The 11,348-nt window shown below is 38.2% G+C and overlaps 1 pseudogene; it reads right to left on the reverse strand.

The window, feature by feature from the left end:
* Positions 1-5,244: 5,244 nt before the first annotated feature.
* On the reverse strand, positions 5,245-11,342 carry LOC122092795 (annotated as a pseudogene).
* Positions 11,343-11,348: the final 6 nt, after the last annotated feature.

Genomic DNA, 11,348 nt, shown 5'->3' on the forward strand with positions numbered 1-11,348 from the left:
CAGAATTGGTAAATGATCTAATCTCCACATAGGTAGATTAAATATTGCAGCTTCATCAAACAATATTCTCCATTTACAATTGCTGAAAGCTTTATCCAGTCTTTCCATGACAAGATCTGCTCCATTCCTTATATTTGTCCATGTGAATTTTGGACTAGAATAACCCAAGTCCACCCACCTACAAGCATCTACCACTTCCTTGAAGCGGCAAATGTCAGCATGGTTTTAAGATCGACCACCTTACTTCTCATGAGTAGCTAGAATGTCATTGAAATCATCCCAAACAAACCAAGTCTGATTCTTAGTTTCATCTGAAATTCGTCTCAAATCAATCTAAAATTTTTCTTTCTCATTTGAAGATGTTGGGGAATAAACACAAGTTAAACGCCAACCAAATTTTAATTCAATAGTAGATAGATGAACATCAATAATATTTTTAGAAGTAGAGAGTACTACAATATCCACATTGTCTTGCCACCATAATCCAATTCCAGCTGACCTACCTTCAGGAGGAACATAAACATAATGATTGAAACATAGTTTCTTCCTTATTTTGTCAAAATACTCACCTGTACATTTAGTTTCAGCAAGAAAAACAAAACATGGTTTTTTGAGTTAGTTAACTCTTTTAAGGCACGAACTGTCGAGGCTAGCCCAAGTCCTTGACAGTTCCAGTATAGGCCTATCATCTTGTCCCGTGGAGTTGCCCGCCAGCAACCTCCTCGGTTTTCTCATTTTTATAATCACTAGAACCATTTGAATTTGGTGTAACCATGGCTTGATAAGCTTGAAGAGTTTAAGGAGTAACATGGGAAGATTGGACTGTGCTGGATATGGGTTCAGAGATACCTAGCATATGAAATATATGGGCTTGGACCTGGCCTTGAGTTGGGGTTAATGAATCAAAATGGAACAGCTTCTGAAGAGCCCTTTTAGATACAATATTTTGATCGAAGAGATCTTCAACGTGATCACGAGCTTTATTTTCTTTCCCACCACAAGTGCCTATGGCATTATTAACATTAACGTCCAATTTGTGGGGATCAACCGTATGGCAAAAGTTCCTTTGGAGAGAGAGTTCTTCAACATCATCACGAGTGATTTCCAACATGCCAGTTGAAGAAGATTTTGGAGTTGTATCTATTGTTTGTGTATTGGAACCCGGTAATAGAAGATCTTCTTTGTTGTATTCAGTTAAAGATTAACAATTGGCAATGTCTACACATCGGTTGTCTGATAATAATTGCTTTTCATTTCGAAAATTGGGGCTACTCTGTGAGGTTAAGGTGTAGATGGTTCTAGAGGTGGCTGAGAGGTGACTTGGTTGTCATGCCACCGTCTTCCAACTCCGACCCTCTGTGTTCTTGTTCCTTGAATGAGTTAAGAGCAGTTGTTCAGATTCACCTCCGGTGACGGGTTCCTCTAATAGTTCGTGACTCTCAGTTGAATTATTGATAGAGTATGCAAAATGTAAAGAGGCTACAAATACCGCCAACCTTTCATTTTCCATAAGATTAGCTTCATTGACATTTGGAGGCCTCAGTGGTGGTTTGAGCTATTTCTCTATAGAATTGTTTGCTCTCAGCCATGGACCATAATTCCTATTGATAATTTCTGGACATTGACAGCCCTCACCACAAGATTTTGAATGGCTTTGCTTGGAATTGAAAAGGAATCTACATCTATTATCACCATGACCAAGAATTCCACAGTAGTAACAAAATGTAGGTAATTTTTCCTACCTAAGTGTGATCCAAACATGAGAACCATCTTTAAGAGGAAGGGGCAAACCCGTTCTCAGGGGATAATTAACATCGATTTCAGTGAAAACCTTCACAAATTTACCTTCCATCCACTGATCATTGGTATTCCTTCCTGAAATTGTTGCTTTTAATGGAGAAGCAAAACGTTCCACTAGTTTGATTCCCACATTAGTTGTAACATACGAAGCAGGAAGGCCATGGAGTTGAATCCAAAAACATAGCTTAGTAAAAGGAAGTTGATCCACTGGTGTTGAAGGACTCCATTTTTCAATAATAACTAAGTTTCTGGAAACATACCGAAGAGCTTCATCCAATACATATGCCATATCCATTGGATCATTAAAACGACATAAGAGAGTGTTGTCGGTGATGAACTTGATATCAATTCCATCCAATCCTCCCCAAGAAAACTCCAACACTGATTTAATATGAGAGCGTCTGAGAGGTTTGCTAAGAAGGATTTTAACTACAATGGTCCTACTTGCAGTCTCTATCTGTGATGGATCAAGATCACTGTCATTCAGTTGAAAGTCATCAAAATCTAACCTCAATAGCTGCTTGGATTTTTCCATAGGATTGGAAAAATAGTGGACAAAAGGTAGATGTAATAAAGAAGATTGCAAGACAGATTAAGAGAGAAATAAGCAAAAGATGGCTAGATTTATAAAGCACTGATCAAGATTTGCAGATGCAGAGTGCAAAAGCACAGGAAAGGAAACACCAGACCCAACTGGGGAAAATATTTGCATTAATTTTTTTTTTTCACTAAAAGATGATATTATTGAAAGAGAAGAAATAAAAGATACATCAAAAGAAAAAATAGGGACAAAGCAGAATCCCCTAGAGCCACTAGCAATCTCCACCTTCGGCATGGCCATTAGCAGAGAGAGCTAGCAAACGCCCAAGAGGAATCTATAACTATGCCTACCCTGAATATCATCCACTAAATATTCTACTACATGTCTAGGGAAAGACACCGAGAACTCTGAATTTCCAGATTTGGTAGCCTTTTTTGCCAAGAAATCTGCTATCATTTTTGCTTTGTGAAAGCAATGAGAGATCTTCCATGGGATCGATTCCAGGAAAGGAAGAACCAACAACCATCTTTGGAGGGTGAACCATGAGATATGGTTTCTCTAGATCCCAGATACTACCGTAGCTGAGTCAGACTCTATCCACAGACTCCTTGCACTCAGTGCCTTAGACATTGTAATGCCTTCCATAACAGCCTCAAACTCTGCTTCATAAATCTGTTTTATGCCAAAAAAAAATACTAAATAAATCACAAACCTGGCCATCATGATCTTGAACAACCCCTTCGGCTCCTACTCTTCCTGGATTTCCCAGAGAGCTACCATCAACATTAACCTTTAGCCAGTTCGGTTGGGGTTTACACCAATAAACTTCCAGAGGAGGGAGATACCTAGAAGGCACTGCTGTTAAACCCAATCTCCTACAACAAATTACATCAATCGGAGATCTCACCTCCCCCTTCACCTTCCCTATACAAAGGCCAAGCTCTTGATGGCTGAAGTCAAAGATTTGCATCTCATTCCTGGAAACATTTTCATGACACCTTCTATTCCTTTCCCACCAAATGTTGGTTGCTATGATGGAAAAACCCATTATCCAAGGGGTTTTGAGGTTTACTACTCTGGCCTTGGTCTTCCACCATCTAACTAGACTATCAATAGACTGGTGCAGTCGTCACCTCACCTCAAAAAAATTAGCAAATGTTTTCCAAGCAGAGGTTGGAAAAGAACACCTGAGGAATATGAGATCAATGCTATCTTCATCCTGGTTACAGAGAGCACACCTGGAAGCAAGGTAAATCCCCCTATGCCTAATCTGTTCATCCGTAGGTAGTTTACCATGAGCTAGGCGCCATCCCAGTGTAGAGAACCTAGGTGGCAGGCCTTTCCACCAAACCAGAGAGCTCCATGGAGCCTTGCTAGCCGTCCTTCTAATACCCTCCCAAGCCGAGGAGGTAGAGAAGAATCCTAGAGTCGACAAAGACCAGCAGCATGTGTCTTCTAATCCACCTGAAGGTATTTTAACCTTCTTAATTTTATCAAAGATTCTGTTCAGCTCCGCCGATCTCACCTCAGGGAGCACTCATTCTCCACCGCAAATAATCTTTCCCACCTTAGCGTTAAAACTAAGAGTGGGCAAATCTGTTATCTGAAGCTCCTCCAGCACAGAGTTAGGCTCCCACCATTTGTCTTTCCAAAAATTTGCAGGATTACCATTACCGATAATCCATCTTTCATTCTCTTTCACAAAGCTCCAAACTTTTTTCACCCCCAAGGCAATAGAAGAAGAAACACCTTTTCTAAAGCTGCCATCTTTTTTGACGAATCGAGCCTTAAGGAAAGAGCTAGCAATTGTCCTCTCATGCTTAATTATCCAAACTAGCTTGCACGACATTGCCTTGTTGATATCTCTGAGCCTTCTGATACCTAAGACGCCTTCCTCTTTAGGCTTACAAAGAGAGTCCCATTTTACTGTAATTTTTCTGACAATTTCAACCATAATACATTTGCATTAATTAAAACTTTGGGTGGATAACTCTGTAAAAGAAAACCCAAAAGTGAATAATCATGCAACTTTCGGGTAATGATTTTATGGTGTGTGAGTAGTTGGACACTTGGTGGTGGTGAAATGATCCTTCAAGAATCAAAGTCACATGTGACGATTGGGATGGCACCATTGTTGTGCAATATTCTTTCTTAATTATCAACATGTCAAATCAAACATATTTTTTCTTCCTTTTCTCCATTGGCTCAATTCTTAGAGTGATTATTCTTTGTTGTGAGTGCGGCGGTGCAATGAGCATTGGATGGTTGAGAGCATCCGAATATGCATCCCGAGGTCCTCTCAGCCATCCGATGCTCGTCGTATCACCGCACTCACTGCAGAGAATGTTTCTACCAATTCTTAACATTTCAGTTTATTTAGCTCAATTCCCTTTTATGTTTTATTTGTTTGTGGCTTTGAGCTACATCCATGGGCCCCTCAATTTAGGGAAATCTTACTGTTACAGAAGTGGTCAACAAATTTACATTTTTTCCCTTTTAAAATATACAAACGTCTGTCATTCAATGAAGGTAAATCCCATTACTTCTTATAAATACTGCATTAAATAGTCTTTAACTTTTTTGAACCCATTTTTAACCTCACAGTGAATAGTACATCAAATAATTTTTAAGCATAAGACAAGGGACAATTAAAAGAAGTCTTTAAGAGCAGCATAATACCAACTAACAAAATCAATAAACCACTTAATAGAATCCATCTCGATCATGGAGGCCCAACCCAAACATGCTTTATCGACCCAAACTAAGCATTGGACTTAGATTGAGGCTTTGAGCTACACACAGTAATTCTAGCCTATAAACTTGCATAGTGGCTCTGGATTGAGAGAGGAAAGAGATTAATTGATATTTACTATAAGGCAAATGCCAAAATTCTACACAAATAATTTGATTAACACTCATCAAACTTTCTACATTTAACTGCCAAAACTTCAAAATTCATATTATAAGCAACAGACACATTCCTTTTCATATCAAGCAACACCATATTTTGTTTCACTATAAACCACACTCAACTTTTTTTTTTCTTAAGGTCAGCAAAGAGTATATTAAAAAAGAATGAGAATAATAGACAAAAGTGGAAAACTTAAGACCCAAATCCACCTTCGGCATGGCCATCACCAGAGAGGGAATTAAGACTAAATAAATGAAGCTACATTCTCAAAAGAAACATAACATTCATGAGAACCGGAAGCTAGGCTTTTCCATTGCATCCCATTCAATATCATTTGCAGAAAATCTAAGACCAGAGTCCCATTCCGCAGAGGATCTAGTCGCGGCAGCATGTTTCACAAGGCCATCTGCAACTACGTTGACTTCCCAGTAGCAATGAGATGGGATCTGGTCCTAGATTTTAGCATTTTCTTTTTTTTATTTTGGACAAGCTAGGTTGCGTAGCTTCTCAAATGCATGCATTGTGTCCACATCAAATCCTCCTGCAAACTGCATCCACAAATAACACAGAATCAAGACAATCCAATATTCCTTATGCAGATTTAGACCACATTCATATCACTAAGTTTAAAGCCAAATTATTGTGATATATAACTATGAAATTAGATTCAATTATCTCTAATCAAACTAGTCAGATTGAGATGTAGAGAACAATAAAAGTTGTACTACATTTGTTGCAAGAATCTTCTAAGAGTGAGGTTGCTTGCATCTATGCCATGAACATCCAACAACTACTATGTCTTCTCCACAACTGTCTACAATTTTTGTATTTCTAACCACCAGTACTAAAACATGTTTTTCTTGCTACTGGAAATAACTTTTGGAAATAACTTGTGGAGACAGTTTTAACTTCTACTTTAGTCAGTACTGTTATTTTGTCTATTAAGTGACTACTAACAATGAAAACCTGTTCTCAACAATAAACTAATTGCTGAGAGATACCAGAGTTAGAATGATTCAGTAATTGCCGACATCCATTGCTCAGACCATTCCAGATCTTCTGGTGTAGTTTTTATTGGTGCTAACCAAACAATTAGAAGTCCTGCTTTTTCACCGAATGGAGAAGCACTTAGTTGTTGGATAAAATAAATCTTAATAGGTGGATATATGCAAAATAAAGATCAAGTCCCCTCGCCCTTGATATACACTCAGATTAAATCAAGCAATAAAATGCTACCAAAAGGCTTATGAGAAGAGTAATGAGGCCTCTATATATATATATATATATATGGGAAAATAAAGCTACCTGATAGTGTTGCGTATGCCCAGACACATGGAGAAGTGGAGCCGGGGCTATTTTTATACTAGTTATAATTTAATGGCTACTTTTGTATGGTCAACCATATGGGCTTATGGTTGTTTGTCGGTAGTCCTTATCCACAAACTTTTCTCTCAGGAAGAATTTCCTAATGAAGCAGAGTGACGTTTGGTTGACCATACATGAGTTTGATTGTCCATACAAGGGACAACCAGTTGGATCATTCGATGCAAGGAATTGCATGGTTCGACCTTTCCCAGCTTTGTCAGTTGGCTGTGGCTTATAGCAGATCGATCATCTCTTTGTTAAGTCAGAAAAAATTGTCAACTCATATTTCCGAAGAAATTGGTTGACTCCTATTCTTTGTGGGTGACTTACATTGACAATTTTAAAAATAAACTAGGTTGTTATAGTCGTTGCATAGGATTATATAACGAATATACAACTAAAGATCCTAATACTATGAGCAATTGAAGCTTTGGCCTTGATCATATTGTCCTATAGATGCATGAGGGCCTTCCAAGTCATTGGCCTTTGTCAAATCCTGAATAAGTGTGGCTTAATGAAGCATTTATGTTGTGATCTCCAACTTCTCTATTGCTCTTCGAGATAGCTTGCTTGATACTCCACTTCAGTACAAGCTTAATATACTTATAAACTTGTATCTTCCATTGAAGTCCATAAGCTTTTCGGGGAATGAATAATCTTTTAACACACAAATATGTCAGTATTCCCAGGGGCCATCCTGACCATATTTCAGGTCATTACCATAGTGTCCAGTTGTTAAGAGTCACTTAGGTGTCCATGTTTGGCATCACAAAAACCAGGTTGGAATATTTGGCAGATTGCAATCTCCCAATATGGTAATACAGAAAGTGATCCTTATTACTAATCCCCAGATGTTAGAGTAATACGATATGTTACCTCTCAAGCAGCTAGAACAACTAGAGTCTATGACAATAATACATACTATGAGTCTATGACCAGCTACTACAAGCAGGGTATTCAAGTTACTGTAAACCATCAGAAAAAATTTCTAATCACCAGTACTAACAGTACAGCAGGTGATCTTTATTTGTAACACTAGATTTTGTTTTTTTGGTCACAATGCTGCAGCTACTAGAATACAAGTTGTAGTGATATCATAGTAAAAGCAATGCTATTAGTATTTCTAGCATTGATAACCCTCATTAGTTCCTGTGTTTGTTAGTAGTGCTAATATTGATAATTGCTGATACTGATGCTTCATTTTCTTGTGCCATGGGTCACGATATGACTTTTGAGATTATTACATTCAAGCACTAGTTATTACGATGAAAGTTACTGTTTGATGTTTTCATTACCTGATGTATTCTGAAAGTGAATCTCACTCCTTGAAGTAGCATATAGTCCAAAGCAGGATCCTTATCTGATGCTCCCTTGGATTGAGGTTCCACTGCTACCCTTCTCAAGTATTTCTTTGCTAACTTGACTGAACTAAACTTTGTCTGCAACAAATTGATTGATGTGAAACATACAATGAACAAAAAGATATCTCAGGATTTCTTTTTAGTCATGTGACTCAGATTTCCCTCACACTTAATGGCGCAAACTGTTTCATGGACTAATCGTCTCTACAGCATAAGATGAAGTGCAAATTTTAAAAATGTAATGGTCTGTTTTACACAAATACACCCACCCCCCCCCCCCAAAAAAAAAAGTCAAGAAAAGGACACTCAACAACTACAGAAATTATGCAGCCACATATTAGGTTTTTCTTTTCTTTTTTTCCTCTCTCAAAACACTGCAACATTGTTAATTCAACAAAACTTCAAGGCTCAAGGCGTATCAAAAATAAAAAATAACTTCTATGAAATTGTTCAAAATTTTCAAGTGAACCCAAACCAGAAAGAGTACAGCTAAGACAGACTATAAAGTTACCTTGCTAATAATTCCAGTGTCCAGCATCCAGTTCATAGGGATCTGAAACTCATTGCAGCTATGCATCAACATGTCTCTGGTCCTGAGAAGGTTAAAAACTCTATGCTCCATCCTGTTAGGATTGGATAAGGAGTTAATTTCACCCACCAAAGTTCGTTAATTCTATACTAGGACAAATGTTACAGAATGTACTTCAAGTCCTTACTTTTCTGACAAGGTGACCATCTTCTTCATTGAAATGTCACAACTAAGTCAAGGGTCATCCTCATAAGAAGAGACTTCAACCCCCAACTTCTTTAGATCACTATACCCAAATGCAGCTTCTCGTGAAGTGTCAGCTTTCTTCTCCTGCCAATCACAGTGCTTTAGAACTGCCCTCTCATCCACCTTAAGGAGATACAAACACAATAAAGATCTTAAAACAACCCGTAGAAATTCTTTGCAGTAATATCTAAAAAAAAAAATTATGCTTTCAAGAATCCTTAACATTTCATGAGATTTTGAAAGCTTTTATTCTTAGATACATATGAAAGAGGGAAATGAAAAAACAATCTATCACATTCTTTTAGAAATATCATAAAAATATCACTGAATTTCTAAAAGCTTTGAAGTCATGACTCTTCATCTGACATATCCTCATTCAAAAGAAAACAGTGACACTACCACTTTGTTTTCTCAAGACCTTAGCAGTAAGGGACTTCAGTGAGAAAAAAAACCTTCCACAATTCGTAAGAAGATGTCTTGAGAGAAAATATTAGGTTGCACGGTTGTGCCTCAAACAACTTGCAAGAAAGCAAAGTTCATCATCAAGCCACTTCACAAATGCCACAACATCTTCAATATCCGGACAAACTGCACCATTCACCTCTCTTATCAATGAATTCACAAACTCACCTTTGAGTCTCAACATCAGACTTTATCTAAAGATAACACCACATCAAAAGGATTAGAGCTAGTTTACAAATGCATCCAGAAGCCAAATTAAGAGAGCTGTGTTCTTGATGAGATACCTCTAATTCCAGCCCGCTGACCAAAACTTGAATAGATAAATAAAAATAGCAAACAAAGGAATGGTAACTTACAGCAAGCAAATGGGATGATCTATTCTCAAATCTCATCGATAATGCTGCTGCAGACATTCGCAACATCTGGTGCATAACATATTCCTCCACTTGAAGATTCCTTTCTTGAGTCTCCCTCTTCATCAGTGAATGGTAAAACTCAACAACCTCCAGGGCCCTCTGTACCACACTTGTGCTACTTTTTACTGAGAACTTTGGAGGAGGTGGAGTGGGAGGGGGAGGTGGTAGCGCTGCTAGAATTGAGGCAATGCCATCTTCCTTAGCTACACTAGGAAGGGAACCTGAAGGCCTTGGAGGAGGATTAGGAATGCGCAATGCTCGCTTATCAACATCCACGGAAGCTCTAATCTTATTGGTTTCCTGTTTGTTCACAAAGAATTGAAGACTTTCAACAACACCCAGGTCATATTTATGAACATCCAGGGGTATTCCATCCTTCTCTGTTTCTTTTGCACAAATAAAGCCATCAGACTGCCTTTTCTGCCTCAGTAGCAAACCATCATACTTCTTTGGGGGCTCACACTATCTCGTCTGTCAATCCAATCTTTATATAGCAGATGATGTGGACATTCTAAATCTGATAAGTCCTCACCAACTCTGGGCCACCCTTTGAACTTTCTCACTATGTTTGGTTTCTTTGCACTGCTAAATTCAAAGGACCCATTCTGGAAAGAGATATGCAGCTAACAGATTCACTATCTGTTGCCATTGACTTCGGAGTCCACGCTTTATCTGAATCCATTGTGGAGCCTGCATTGGGCAATTCATTACGTAAACATGAATTGAACCACCTAAGGTATACAAGTTCTTCAACCTCAGTTAACCGACTCATCTGTAGACCCTCAACTTGCTTGCTAAGATTTTCATTTGTGTGCCTCAACAGAGATGCCTCAGCTTCAATTTTCACTACAATTTCACTCCGCTTGTAATCAAAAGAAATTTATGTGATGAGGAAAGTGAATGAAAATAAATTATAGACTTTCAGCATATGATGAACAAGAAAATCAATCTACCACAAATAAACAACTGCCAAAACAAAAGGACAGAAAAAATTCTGTAGTAATGGAAGTACGAATACCTCAGAAACATTTGCAAGAGAAGCCAATTGGGATTCTGCCGAAGAAAGTTGGCATGCGAGATTACTCTTCTGAAGCTGGAATTCCTTGTTCAGGCGCTGCAACTCAACTACTTCCTCTCAATTTGATGCTTCTTCTTGGCTTTCTAAAATAGAGGATAGAGATGCCACTTGCTCAGAAAGGCTTGATTTTTCAGCTTCTAGCAAACGAACATGCTGAACAAGATTCTCAGCTTCATTCCTCTTTGATTCAAGCTCCTTTTTCAGATCACAGACTTTTGGATTCTTCTTATATTCAAACAGCTCAGCCTGAATTTTCATTTGTGTGCCTCAACAGAGATGCCTCAGCTTCAATTTTCACTACAATTTCACTCCGCTTGTAATCAAAAGAAATTTATGTGATGAGGAAAGTGAATGAAAATAAATTATAGACTTTCAGCATATGATGAACAAGAAAATCAATCTACCACAAATAAACAACTGCCAAAACAAAAGGACAGAAAAAATTCTGTAGTAATGGAAGTACGAATACCTCAGAAACATTTGCAAGAGAAGCCAATTGGGATTCTGCCGAAGAAAGTTGGCATGCGAGATTACTCTTCTGAAGCTGGAATTCCTTGTTCAGGCGCTGCAACTCAACTACTTCCTCTCAATTTGATGCTTCTTCTTGGCTTTCTAAAATAGAGGATAGAGATGCCACTT

This window comes from Macadamia integrifolia, chromosome 11 (assembly GCF_013358625.1).
Source record: "Macadamia integrifolia cultivar HAES 741 chromosome 11, SCU_Mint_v3, whole genome shotgun sequence".
NCBI lineage: Eukaryota > Viridiplantae > Streptophyta > Magnoliopsida > Proteales > Proteaceae > Macadamia > Macadamia integrifolia.